The 13862-nt window shown below is 41.2% G+C and overlaps 1 long non-coding RNA gene across 4 annotated transcripts in view; it reads right to left on the reverse strand.

Moving 5' to 3' along the window:
* Nucleotides 1-2714: 2714 nt before the first annotated feature.
* LOC116071564 overlaps nucleotides 2715-13862 on the reverse strand; it is an 89096-nt gene continuing 77948 nt past the window's right edge. For 3 of the 4 annotated variants that reach the window (XR_004110984.1, XR_004110990.1, XR_004110979.1), the window contains 2 exons: nucleotides 4698-4766; nucleotides 2715-3044 (listed from right to left, as the gene is read on the reverse strand). This is a non-coding gene — a long non-coding RNA (uncharacterized LOC116071564). Of the gene's footprint in view, nucleotides 3045-4697; nucleotides 4767-9641; nucleotides 9658-13862 lie in introns of all 4 variants that reach the window. The other variant, XR_004111001.1, reaches the window with a different exon arrangement.

The following is a 13862-nucleotide window of genomic DNA, read 5'->3' on the forward strand; positions in this document are numbered from 1 at the left end:
CAGGAAGGGTTTGGAAAATGAGACAAAGCCATCAAAGGGAACTGTGTCTGCAGGGGCTTGAAGACTCAGTAGCAGCCAGTTTCAGTGACTGGTTCTGCTGATCATAAGTGCTGAGAGCCAGGGAGTCGTTGAGGAGGGTGTGGAAGGCATGCTCACATGTATGCATGTGTGTGCGTATATTGGTATAGATGTGACTGTATATAGAAACTTTCCATATAGGCATGCTTAGGTATTTAGGACCCCTGGGGATACTGGCTCTGATCAAGCTGGCTGAGAGGGAGTCTATGTAAATTAAAGGATAATAAATCAAACGTCACAAACAGAGCATACTAAAAAGCAGCCTTTCAAATAAAGCATTGCTTGCCCAGGCAAAGGTTTGACGCTGACACCATCAGTCAGTGCTCTGTGGTCTGTCATCAGTGTGGTTTTATTGTTATGACATTTATCTGAGTTTTGATTTTTGTAATTTTCTGTTTTGGGGAGAGTGGTGAGGGTTAAACTTGGGACTTTCTTTATCTTTCCGAAGCTCACGCTCATCTACTGATCGGCACACCGACATCTGTGTGATTGGTAATGAAAGGATGCTTTTCAGGTTTGGGCCTCCCTTCCATATTGGTAGCAACTCTAGCAAACTGGAACCAAAATAAATGAGTAAATAAATAATAAATAGATAGATGGATATAATGAAAAAAAATAACTTAGAGAAAAATGAATGTTCATTTTTTGGGGGGGTCTGGAATAGCTTTGTCCTCTTTGGTCCTGAGCCTCAGATCCCACCTCCTTCTCCTCCAGAAGAAAGAATGAAGTTGAAAGCCATCTGTCCCTCCTTTTCTTCACCAGCTCCTTTGCTTTCTATACTCTTAATATCCCAGCACACAGGCCCAGGTTTCCTCTGGAACTTTGGGTCTAGATTCCCCTGGGTGCCTTAAGGTCCAAGACATATCCCCAGTCTCCACAGTCTGTGTATGTATGTGTATGTGTGTGTGTGTGTGTGTGTGTGTGTGTGTGTGTGTGTATGTATGTGTGTGTGTGTTTGCACGCGCGCACATACGCGAGTGCATTTGTTCAAATAATGGTAGGCTTTAGCTAGTCAGTATGGACTCAAGAGAAGGACTAGGTAGTGAGCTCTGAGTTCTTTTCCGAGCACAGAAGGAAGGAAGTCTGTCCATTCCAACCTGGGTCTGGAAGAGCTTAGGCGCCTCCTTTCCTCTTGTTACCTGTTCAGGGTTCAGGGCTTCACAGCCTCAGAGCTGACCTTCAGGGGGTGAAAGGGAGAATCAGAAATAGATCTCAATACAGGACACTGGGCCATCTCCTTGTTCTCCTGGGGTGCTTTCCACTGTGGGAGCAGTTTTCTGGTGAGTCCTTCAGAAAGGGGCACCTGCAGTACCAGCAACAGCCACCACGATCAAGGATTTATTGACTGTTTGCCTTGTCAGCACCCAGGCTGGACTCTTATTAGATCATAAAACAATACACTGTCCATTTCATATTTAGTAGGGTGGGAAATGAGAGTTGTTAAGTAACTTAAAGTCATGTAGAATAATCCCTTCTCAAGTTTTAATAATCGCTACACAAATGTACAAAAATCAGTACATTTCAATTAGTCCAAGTTAGGCTGGATGTAAAATGTGTAACAGAGACTCTACCATTGCTGTAATACAATTCATCCTGTTCTATGAAATAATTGCAGTATTTTTCTAGTTCATAAAGTTTTCCTCCAAAGTGGTATTTTATCCATTCCATGGGGAAAGACCCAAGAAATAAGGAGGAACCAAAGATGAAGTAGTTCCCAGAGTAGACCAACAAGTTAACAATGTTGATGGTCAACTAGCGACAGCTGCATTAACGCAAATAAAGTTACGTGTCTGGTTTTGTGGGAAGAAAGATTTTACTCTTTTGAATGACACTTCTATTTCCAGCATTCAAAGCTTATCTTTGAAATGAAAGATTGAGAGAGCTGAGCCATATTGTTGCTCTGATCAATGCATGAAAACAAAAACCCTTTGCGGAAGAGAAATGGATGAAATAGGGTTGGGAGTCAGGGTTCCCACAGTAAAAATTCTCAAACTAATCTCATCTGGTTGAGAAATGCCCAAGTTAGTCGAGGATATATATATATATTTTCCTATTGGAGGTTATAGCCAATGGTAGATATCCTGTATTCTGATGTTGGACCCACACCCATACACGTATGGGCAGCACTAACTGTATTTGATGGATGATTTAAAAAAAAATTAAAACAAAGGAGTCATGAGGTTGGGAAGGGAAACTTGTCTCAAGTCCTGGGGGAGTCAGAGAGCAAAGTGGGAGCAGATAGAATCATGTTTTATTGTTCGCCTGTTTTAAATTTTCAGAAAAAAAAGTTTTTTGAAAAGATCATGTATTTTTTTTCTGCCATAGACATTGTTTCTAAACATTAAGAGGGAAGGAAAATCTGTAAAATATTTTTTGAAAGCCTGGCAGACCTAAAACTGATAAATCAGCAAGAAAGAGGGGGGAGTCGGAGAAAGCGCGTGGAAAATTGAGGATTTATAGACCCAGGTGAAATAAACAGTGTCATAAGATCTTAAATATATTCAAGCAATCGTACTCTAAAACTACCCTATGATGCACTATGTTCAAATGAGACTTGTGCTTGAAACTCAAAGACTGAAGCTTTAAAATTCTTTAGAAGTAATTTACCCTATTAGTAAGGCACAAACAAATACTGGCATGCTTCACTTAAATGCTTGAGAAAACACAAATAGATGGGCATTTTGATATTTATGAGGGTAGAGGGGTCTGGAGATGTAGCCTAGCAGGAGAGCTTATGCCTAGAGTGTACAAGGCCTAGGTTTGATCCCAGGCACTAAAAAATAAAGCAAGTGGCTGAAGAGTTGACTCAGTGGGTCCACATACAGGCTGCCCATCCAGAGAAATCAGGTTCTCTTCTCAGCATCCATGCTTGTTGAGTGTTTTTGCGAGTGACTATAGCTCCAACTTAAAGAAGTTGAGTGTCCTCCTCTGGCCTCTACACACACCTGCACCTCCATTAACACACCCTAATATGGAAACACATGGATACACATAATCAATGTATATAAAATGAAATAATTTTTATTAGCTATTTTCTTTATTTATATTTCAAATGTATCTCCTTTCCCAGTTTCCTCTCTGGAAAAACAAAAAACAAAAACAACCTGTTCCCTTCCCCCTCGCCCTGCTTACCAACTCACCCTCTTCTGCTTCCTAGCCCTGGCATTCCCCTACACTGGGGCATAGAACCTTTACCAGACCAAGGGTCTCATCTCCCATTGATGACCAACTAGGCCATCCTCTGCTACATATGCAGTTGGAACCATGAGTCCTACCATGTATACTCTTAGGTTGGTGGTTTAGTCCCTGGGAGCTCTGAGGGTACCAGTCAGTTCATATTGTTGTTCATCCTAAGGGGCTACAAGCCCCTTCAGCTCCTTGGGTCCTTTCTCTAGCTTCTTCACTGGGGACACTGCGCTCAGTCCAATGGATGGCTAATACTTCTGTATTAGTCAGGCACTGTCAGAGCCTCTCAGGAGACAGCTATATTAGGCTCCTGTCAGCCAGCACTTGCTGGCATCCACAATAGTGTCTGGGATTGGTGATTGAATATGGGAAGGATTCCCAGGTGGAGCAGTCTCTGGATTGTCCTTCCTTCAGTTTCTGCTCCATAGTTTGTAACTCCTTCCATGGGTATTTTGTTCCCCCTTCTAAGAAGGATCAAAGTATCCACACTTTGGTCTTCCTTCTTCTTGAGTTTCTTGTGGTTTGTGGATTGTATTTTGGGTATTCCGAGCTTCTGAGCTAATATCCACTTATCAGTGAGTGCATACCATGTGTGTTCTTTTGTGATTGGATTACCTCACTCAGGATGATATTCTCCAGGTCCATCAATTTCCCTAAGGATTTCATAAATTCATTGTTTTTAATAGCTGAGTGGTATCTATTGTATAAATATAAAATGAAATCTTAAAGAACTGAAATAAAGAATGACCAAATATCTAAAGGTGGTATGTTAGTGAATGAGAAATCCTGAACACGGGGGCAAAGGCACGGGCTCCCTGCCTCCACCCCAGATTGCCATTCTTGTGAAGTACCTGTGAATGCCATTAGATTACAGGAAACAAAGGCAAATGAATATGAATGCTAGCAGTAAAATAGCCTCTAGCTACAGAAAATAGAAAACCTGCAAAACCCAGAGAATTAATGATAAAATTAACTCTAACTTTAAGAGTTTCACTATGATAATAAGGTACAAAGTTAATATAAAAAATAACATACATACACAAACTACATCTAGACTATGTAAGGGATGGAAAGGTCTATTTACAACAGAAAAATCTACAAGAAGATATTTATAAATATAATCATATCTCATCACAGTGTGTGCCCATGTAAAACCTCACATGCTCACAGCATCTTTATCAATAATAGCCACAGACTGATAACACGGTTACTCATGAGGCTGTTTTATGGGTCAAGTTGTCATACCTGCACAGGGAACATTATTCAGCAATGTCAAGGATTGGATTAGTGTTTTGGATTAGCAATAATGTATACAAATTCAAAAAGCATTTTGCCGGATTAAAAGGCTACTTGCTCTCTGAGTCTCATAGGTTTCCCTCCGCTTCCTGGAGGAGATGTTTCATTCAGAAGACGTTTCTCCAACAATGCCTTACCTGTTCTCTTCGCAGAGGCCAAATGAGAGCTAACTGCAGGAGAGGCACAGACAAGAGGGCCAGGGCAATCTAGTAGAGAGGAGCAGAAATGGCGTCGTATCAGAGTCTGTGACATCCTCTGCGTGACCATCACCTCTCTGGAGAACTAACAGCCTTACCTATCACAATCTCCAGCACTTCCATCAAGGCTGGGACCTGCTGATTCCCATAAGGCTGGGAAAGAGGCATCCCAGCTCCCTTTCCTTCCTCCGCTCCATGTCTCAAGGTCTGGAGCTGCCTAGAGTTTTCTTGGCTGCGCACTAGTGAGAGTTGATATGAGTGGCAAAGAGAAGCTTGCTGTCTCATGAGGCCCTGGCAATATGGATTTGCCAGAGGAATTCTTTTTCTCTTTTTATGTTCGCTTAAAAGTACTGGGAAACTATCTGGAGGGTTTGCTTTTGTTGTTGAGTCTATTATACAAATAGTTATGTACTCAAAATGTTTTCTTCTCGGTCAGTATTAGAATATGATAGTCCAGGTTTCTGGCTTGACTTGTAGCAGAAGATATGTAAGAGACAGAAATGGAAATACAGAGCTGAGAGGTCAGAGAGGCAGGAGGACTCTAGGACAGAGACTGGGCGTGTGACGATCTTCATGAAATGCTTAACTGGAAAACAGGCAATAGATTGGAGTGTAATTGACAGAGGCCGATACACCAGAGTCCCTCTGTCAAGTCACACGTCAGCAGAGGGCCGAGAGACAACGCCATTCTAGGTGTGGGAACTGAGTTTACTTAGTTTAGCCTTCGTTGGCAGAGCTCAGACTCATTATTGAAGCTGGGATAGTACGGTTCACTCAGTTCGCTGCTAACTCAGCAAGGTTGGCCATGCGTGTGTGTGTGTGTGTGTGTGTGTGTGTGTGTGTGTGTGTGTGTATGTATATGTGTGTGTGTGTGTGTATGTGTGTGTGTGTGTGTATGTGTGAATCCGTGCGTTCTCTGCATCACGTTCTTGTCCCTGTCATTGCTCCCTCCATTGCTGAGGCCTAAGTGTTCTCCTTACAGCCTCCACTCTGTCTCGCTTGCCACCTGGAATACTTATTCTCCTTCTGTCTGGTCTTTAAACCTTGTTCTCAATGAGGTCAGCTCAGATTCATATTTTATTTTATTTTACTTTATTTTATTTTATTTTATTTTTTAATTGACTTAAGTTTTGTTGTATTATGGTGAGAAAAGATTTCAATTTATCTGTATTTGTTAACATTTAAAAACATATTTTAAGTAAATAGAATTACATCACATTCTTGTTTCCCTATTCTACTAAAACTCCTTCCAGAGACCATACCCTCCTTCAATATCTGCAGTGCCTTTCAGTTTTTTTATTTTGTCATATTCTTTAAAATTTATAAAATACTGTAACAATAAAAATGAGTAATAAAAAGTTGTTTGATATAAAACAATCAATTGAACAGTCTTATGTAGATGTTTATCTACAGCAATACTGAAAATATATTTGTTTTTCTCAATATAAATTTTAAATAACTCCAAACATATTAACTGTATATTTTAAAATAATACATCACTACTAGTATGTTTTTAAATGAACATAGATAAAGTCTTTTGTATGTTTGTTTGTTTGTTTTGTTTTGTTTTTAGTAGAGCTTACAATCTTGGCTCTAACTGTGGTACAAGCCAAAATAAGAACAATCATTAGACATTGGAGTTCATTGTAATAAGGCTATACTTCAATGACCCTCATATCACCAAAGAATTTTACTTCCATTGTAGCTAAGCTGAGAGTTGACAGTTCTGCTGCACCAAGAAATGAATTGTAGGCTCGATTTTTGGATACAGATTTCCTGCTATGGTCAAAGCTATTTGACTTGAGTGAGTGACTTCATTCTCAGCCCACAGAGAGCAGGTTACATTCATTTAAGAAATGGTGTGTGTATTAAGATGGTCTGTCCATAAATTCATTCACCAATTGTTTCAATGAACAATGGTTCTGCTTGGAGGGTAGCACAGACATTAGGTGAGGGTAAGAATCTGGTTCATTGGCTGTGGTGATTTTGAAAAGCATTCATCTCAGAGAAAGAGTAACTTATAAAGTCCTCTTCTTCAAACTTGACACAATAGTTACAAACATCAAGCAAAGCATTCAAGCTCACTCTTTGTTGTTCTCTTACAAGCCACCTCCCAAGTTAATTGTCTACATTTCTTTTGGCTGTATAAAACATTTGAAACATGTAAGCTGTCCTGAAAACCATAGTATAGTGTAAAAACATCAAATAAACAATCCTACTAATAGAGAGGCTGAGATAGGAGAAGCCTGGTTTCAAGACCATTTTGTAGTACACAGCAAAGACACTGTCAGGTACAAACAAGCAGAAAGTGTATATGGGTCGTACAATATTGGACCTATTTCTCCAATTACCAAATTAGAGAGACCACTGGATGACAATCAACAAATTTATAATTCCTCATATTTTTGGATTTCAATCAATTAGGATATATTGGTAATATTAATTTTGTATTAAAATATTAAGAAAAAGTAATTGTTACTCCTGTTATTTTTGTTGTTAGAGGTGGAATTAGGTTTGGTGGGTTTCTTGAAAGATTGCTTTCTTGCTTCTTCTAGCATGTAGTTTCACTCCTTATGTTGATGTTTTCCATCTATTATCGTTTGTAGGGCTGGATTTATGGAAAGATATTGTGTAAATTTTGTTTTGTCATGGAATATCTTGTTTTCTCCATCTATGGTAACTGAGAGTTTTGCTGGATATAGTAGCCTGGGCTGGCATTTGTGTTCTTGTAGGGACTGTATGACATCTGCCCAGGATCTCCTAGCTTTCATAATCTCTGATGAGAAGTCTGGTCTAATTCTGATAGGCCTGCCTTTATATGTTACTTAACCTTTTCCCCTTACTGCTTTTAAAATTCTTTCTTTGTTTAATGCATTTGGTGTTTCAATTATTATGTAATGGGAGGAATTTCTTTTCTGGTCCAGTCTATTTGGAGTTCTGTAGGCTTCTTGTATGTTCATCGGCATCTATTTCTTTAGGTTAGGGAAGTTTTCTTCTATAATTTTGTCGAAGATATTTATTGGCCCATTACACTGGGAGCCTTCACTCTCTTCTATACCTATTATCCTTAGGTTTGGTCTTCTCATTGTGTCCTGGATTTCCTGGATGTTTTAGGTTAGGAGCTTTTTGCTTTTTGCATTTTCTTTTTTTTTTTTAAGTTGGGTTTTTTTTTATAGATTTATTTATTTACTATATGTAAGTACACTGTAGCTATCTTCAGACACATTTTCTTCTCTCTCCAGCCCCCCCTTGCTCCGGCCCAAAGATTTATTTATTATATGTAAGTACACTGTAGCTGTCTTCAGACACCCCAGAAGAGGGCATCAGATCTCATTATGGATGGTTGTGAGCCACCATGTGGTTGCTGGGATTTGAACTCAGGACCTTTGGAAGAGCAGTCAGTGCTCTTAACTGCTGAGCCATCTCTCAGTCCTGCTCTTGGCATTTTCTTTGACTGTTGTGTCAATGTTTTCTATGGTGTCTTCTGCCCCTGAGATTCTCTCTTCTAACTCTTGTATTCTGTTGGTGATGCTTGCATCTATAACTCCTGATCTCTTTCCTAGGTTTTCTAACTCCAGGGTTGTATCCCTTTGTGATTCCTTTATTGTTTCTATTTCAATTTTTAGATTCTGGATTGTTTTGTTCATTCCCTTCACCTGTTTGATTGTGTTTTCCTGTAGTTCTTTAAGGGATTTTTATGTTTCCTCTTGAAGGGTTCTAGCTCTTTACCTGTGTTCTGTATTTCTTTGAGGGAGTTATTTATGTCTTTCTTAATGTCCTCTATCATCATCATGATTTGGGATCCAAATCTTGCTTTTCTGGTGTGATGGTGTGTCTAGGACTTGCTATGGTGGGAGAATTGGGTTCTGATGATGCCAAGTAACCTTGGTTTCTGTTGCTTATGTTCTTATGCTTGCCTCCGGCCATCTGATTATCTCTAGTGCTACCTGCCCTGGCTAAATCTGACTTGGGCTTGTCTTTCCTGTGATCCTGGTTGTATCAGAACTCCTCAGAGTCAAGCTGTCTTTGTGATCCTGTGATTCTGGTATCCTGTGATCCTGGGCCTGTTAGAGCTCCCAGGAGTAGAACTTCCTCTGGGTGTTGTGGGACTGGCTGCAAAATTTGCACCCAACATCTGCTGAGGGCACGGCCAAGACAGACCAGAAGCAAACCATGCTACTGGGCTGGCAGAGTTCCTACGTGCCTGGGTCCCACTGGCCCCAGTTGCTCCCGGTGTTGGGACAGATGTTGTGTCCTCCTCACCTCTGATCCTCTGATCCTGGGCCTGTTAGAGCACCTGGGAGTGGAGCTTCCTTTAGGTGTTGTGGGACTCAACTTTTAATATTTGTAATAATAGTTGAACATAATGATTTATTTCTGTAATTACAATACTTGAAAAACTAAGTAACTGAGAGTTAAGTGCTCCCCTTGGCTAGATAGCTATTCTGCCTCAGAAAAGGTTTTTACAATGGACATGTATTTCAATAGAGGCTTTTTTTTTTTAAAGAAATGTACATATAGCTTTTCTGCTTTTGCACTGGAGAATTTAAGCCTCTTCAAAGTGTGTGGCAGAATTAAAAACAACCAAGAGTCATCTGAATTGTGATTGGCTCAATGTTGATCCCCTTTGCTTCCTGGGCATCTACTCCCCCTTGCCTTCTCACAGCTTGTCTCTGTCATCTGCCCACCTCAAATTCCATGCCCCTCTTTCATTCTGTAGCTCAGAATGTTCTTTAAGCCTCAAACATTTAGCTTCTTTTGAAGCTTCCTGTTTTGTGAGACTCTCAGATTCATATTTTTAAATGGAAACCATCCCATGGCCTGAAATCAGATGCTTCTTGCTTTTCAGCTTCATAAGGTCCCACTTATTGTTGATCTTGGTACCTGTGCCAATGGTGTTCTGTTCAGAAAGAACAAGGAGAGAAAACGGTGTGGATTTGGAGAAATTGTCATCAAAATACGGGAAAAAAAAATCAATTTTCAATGAAAAAAATAAAAGGGGATATTTCTAATATTGAAGAGAAGCACACAGTCTTTCATATTCTATAAGCACTGACTTTTCCCAGCACTATAGTCTCTAGAGACAGTAGGTGTACGAATCCAACTGCCATTACAGCTGCCTGTGCAGAGGTGGTGCTTTGTCCCCACCTCATGAGTGAATGCCCTTCTGCTCCTTGCCTCCTCTACACTCACGAACACTCTAAGCCCATTTTGTCTCCTCAGCCCCTGCTAATCCCAAAGACTCCTTGGGGTGGCTGTGATACTCCACTCATTCACCCTACACCCTGGCTGCAAGCTCTTACCTGTTCCATATTTGCTGGCAATAGGGTGTGGGGCATGCTATCCCTAAACATGTCACTTCTGATTCCTAGGTGCTGGAGAGATAGTCCTGTGGTTAAAATAGCATAATGCTCTTAGAGAGGACCCCAGTTAGGTTCCTAGCGTGCATAGCAGGCTCACCGTCACCTGTAACTCTACCTTCCAGGGGAATACCATACTCCTGGCCTCTGCAGACATCACACACATGTGTACATGTGTCCCCTCCCAGAAGCATATAAGTAATTAAAAATAAAACACATCTTTAAGAAATACCACTAGGGGCTGGAGAGATGGCTTAGTGGTTAAGAGCACTGACTGCTCTTCCAGAGGTCTTGAGTTCGAATGCCAATGTGGGGAGCCGCAGCTGCCACCCTATATATATATATATATATATATATATTGAACACCTGGTCTCCGGCCAGAGCAGAGAGCATTGAGATAAACAAGCCTTAGTTGGAAAAGCTGTGTGCCTCTAGTTTGTGATGCAAGCTGGCATGATTTTCCCGCAGCCTATTATGCTTTGCCACGTAGCTGATGCTGATTGGGACCAGGGAAAGTATTCAACCCACAAGGGCTGGGGGCTGGATATAGATAGTAAGTAAGATGTAATAGATAGGAGTAAGTATGTAGATATAGAAGTAAGATGTATATAAGAATAGGAGTAAGTAAGATGTAGGAGATAGAAGTAAGAATAAGGATAGAAGTAAGATGTAAAGGATAGAAATAGAATAGAAGTAAGATGTAGGGAATAGGAGTAAGTAGGAAATAGGAGTAAGAGGGAAGTAGATAGATGTAAGTAGTAAGATGTAAGTAGTAAGATAGAAGTAGTAAGATGTAAGTAGTAAGATAGAAATAAGTAAGATGTAAGAAGAATAGGAATAGAAGTAAGATGTAGGGAATAGGAGTAAGTAAGATGTAGGGGATAGGAGTAAGTAGGAAATAAGAGTAAGTAGGAAGAAGTAGTAAGATATAAGTAGTAAGATGTAAAGATGTAAGTAGTAAAATAGAAGAAGTAAGATAGAAATAAGTAAGATGTAAGAAGCAAGATTACAAGGTTCCTTATTAAACTGCATGGAGAAGAGCTCGTTGTTGCCTCCTTATTTCCGCTGGATGGAAAGGCGTACGACATGCCAACAACCACATGGTGGCTCACAACCATCTGTAATGAAATCTGATGCCCTCTTCTGGTGTGTCTGAAGACAGCTGCAGTGTACTTAGATAAAATAAATAGATAAATCTTAAGAAGAAGAAGGAGGAGGAGGAGGAGGAAGAGGAGGAGGAGGAGGAGGAGGAGGAGGAGGAGGAGGAGAAGAAGAAGAAAAAGAAGAGGAAGAGCTAAAATGTATACCCCTGGACATTGACTACAGAAATTTGTGTGTATGTGTCTGTGTGTGTGTATGTATATGTGTGTGCATATACATGTATATTTCTGTGCATGTATGCATTCACATGTATGTGCCTGTGTGTGTAATGCATATGTACACATTTCTCTCTCTGTGTGTGTACATGTATGTTTCTGTGTAGGTATGCATGCAGATGTGTCTGTGTGTACATGCATATGTACATCTCTCTCTCTCCCTCCTCTCTCTCTCTCTCTCTCTTCCCTCTGTGTGCGTGTATGTGTGTGTGTGTGTGTATAGACTTGTCTATGCAGGTGCTTGTGCACATATATTGAGGCCAGGGTCAACCTTGAAAATCATTTCTCAGGTGCAGTCCACTTTGTTTACCCTGGCCAGTGGCTCACCAAGTAAGCTAGGCTGACTGTCTGGGCACTAGAGGAAATACCTATTTTTGCCTCCCTGGTGCTGGGATTAACACCACACCCAAATATATTATATGTATTCTGGGGATCAAACTCAGATTCTCACTCTTACAAAAGAAGCATTTGACCATCAGAGCCCTCTCCTTAGCCCCGACTGCAGAAATTTAGCATGCACATCAAGTCTAGTGCAGGGGGATACCCACGATAGTTCTTATGCTGGTGGGGCAAAGGGATGGCTTTCAGAACCACCTGACTGCATTCTGTCACACCACACACAGCTCACATTCATCAAGGCTGAGGCAACCCCATTAACTCTCATTGCTCAACTTTCTTTGCCCAGAAGTCCAAATTTCTGCATGAGATCATTATGAGCTAAGTTAGGAAAGGCAAGGAGATTTCTAAACTAAGTCTTGGAGTCTGTTTAGAGCCAGAAAAATAGAATTACATAGTATCCAGAGTATGTGGCGTAGACTCAATAGCTCATTGATTAATGCTGGCGCCATTTGCCTATAGCCAAAGGCCCTCGAATATTGTTTGTATTGATTGCAACACTACTGATGACAAGAAAGAGGCATGAGATAGATGGCAGAGGTCCAAACCCCAAATTAAAGAATGGGGCTATGCAAGTCACCTGTGAAGACCTGTGGTCAATGATGGACTCAGCTGAAGAGAAGCTCCGGTGAACTAATAGTTCATATGAGGAAATCAACAGGAAGGGATAGGCAGGCAAGCAGAATGAATCCAGATAGTACATGGATCCCAGCGCTGTGAGAACTTATGCTTTCAGAAACCTGCCTTGTTTTGATGAATGAGGTAGGTTCTTGGAAGGTGACTGTGTACAGTATTTAGACACTGTTTGCATAAGCAGCAGAGCAGATAACAGATAAATGAAGAGGGTAATGTTTCCCAGAACTGAATCCTAGGACCACAAATGTGCACTAACACAACCAGTTTACATGGGGCTGGGAACAAACCCAGTGTCTTAGTCAGGGTTTCTATTCCTGCACAAACATCATGACCAAGAAACAAGTTGGGGAGGAAAGGGTTTATTTAGCTTACTTCCACATTGCTGTTGGTCACCAGAGGAAGTCAGGACTGGAACTCAAGCAGGTCAGAAAGCGGGAGCTGATGCAGAGGCTATGGAGGGATGTTCCTTACTGACTTGCTTCCCCAGGCTTGCTCAGCCTGCTCTCTTATAGAACCCAAGACATCCAGCCCAGGGATGGCACCACCCACAAAGGGCTCTACCCCCTTGATCACTAATTGAGAAAATGCCCCACAGCTGGGTCTCATGGAAGCACTTTCCCAACTGAAGCTCCCTTCTCTGTGATAACTCCTGCCTCTGTCAAGTTGACACACAAAACCAGTCAGTACAATTGACCCCTTGTCAACTTGACACACAAACACATCACTATTAAGCCTCAACCCTTACTTGCTTATTCATCCCCAAGACCTAAAGTCCCACAGTCTTTACATATTAAAAGTTCAATCAATTAAAAGTGTCCAATATCTTTTAAAATTCAAGGTCCCTTAACTATGAGCTCCACTAAAATACTTTCTTCCTTCAAGAGGGAAAAATATCAGGGCACAGTCACAATCAAAAGCAAAAATCAAACTCCAACCATCCAATATCTGGGATCCACTCACAATCTTCTGGATTCCTCCAAGGGCTTGGGCCACTTCTCCAGCTCTGCCTTTTGTAGCACACACCTTGTCTTCTAGGCTCCAGATGCCTGTACTCCACTGCTGCTGCTGTTCTTGGTGCATTCATGGTACTGGCATCTCTAAAACACTGTCTTCTGCTGTAACTAGGCTTCACTAATAGCCTCTCATAGGCTTTCTTCATGGTGCCAAGCCTCAACTCCTTTGCATGACCTCTTCAGTCCTGGGCCATCAATTGCAACTGAGGCTGCCCCTTCACCAATGGCCTTCCATGGCCTCTCACTGTGCCAAGCTTCAGCTGCTCTTCATGACCCCTTCATGCCTTCAAAACCAATACCACCTGGGTGACTCTTACACATTAC

This window comes from Mastomys coucha, unplaced genomic scaffold (assembly GCF_008632895.1).
Source record: "Mastomys coucha isolate ucsf_1 unplaced genomic scaffold, UCSF_Mcou_1 pScaffold1, whole genome shotgun sequence".
Taxonomy (NCBI): Eukaryota; Metazoa; Chordata; class Mammalia; order Rodentia; family Muridae; genus Mastomys; species Mastomys coucha.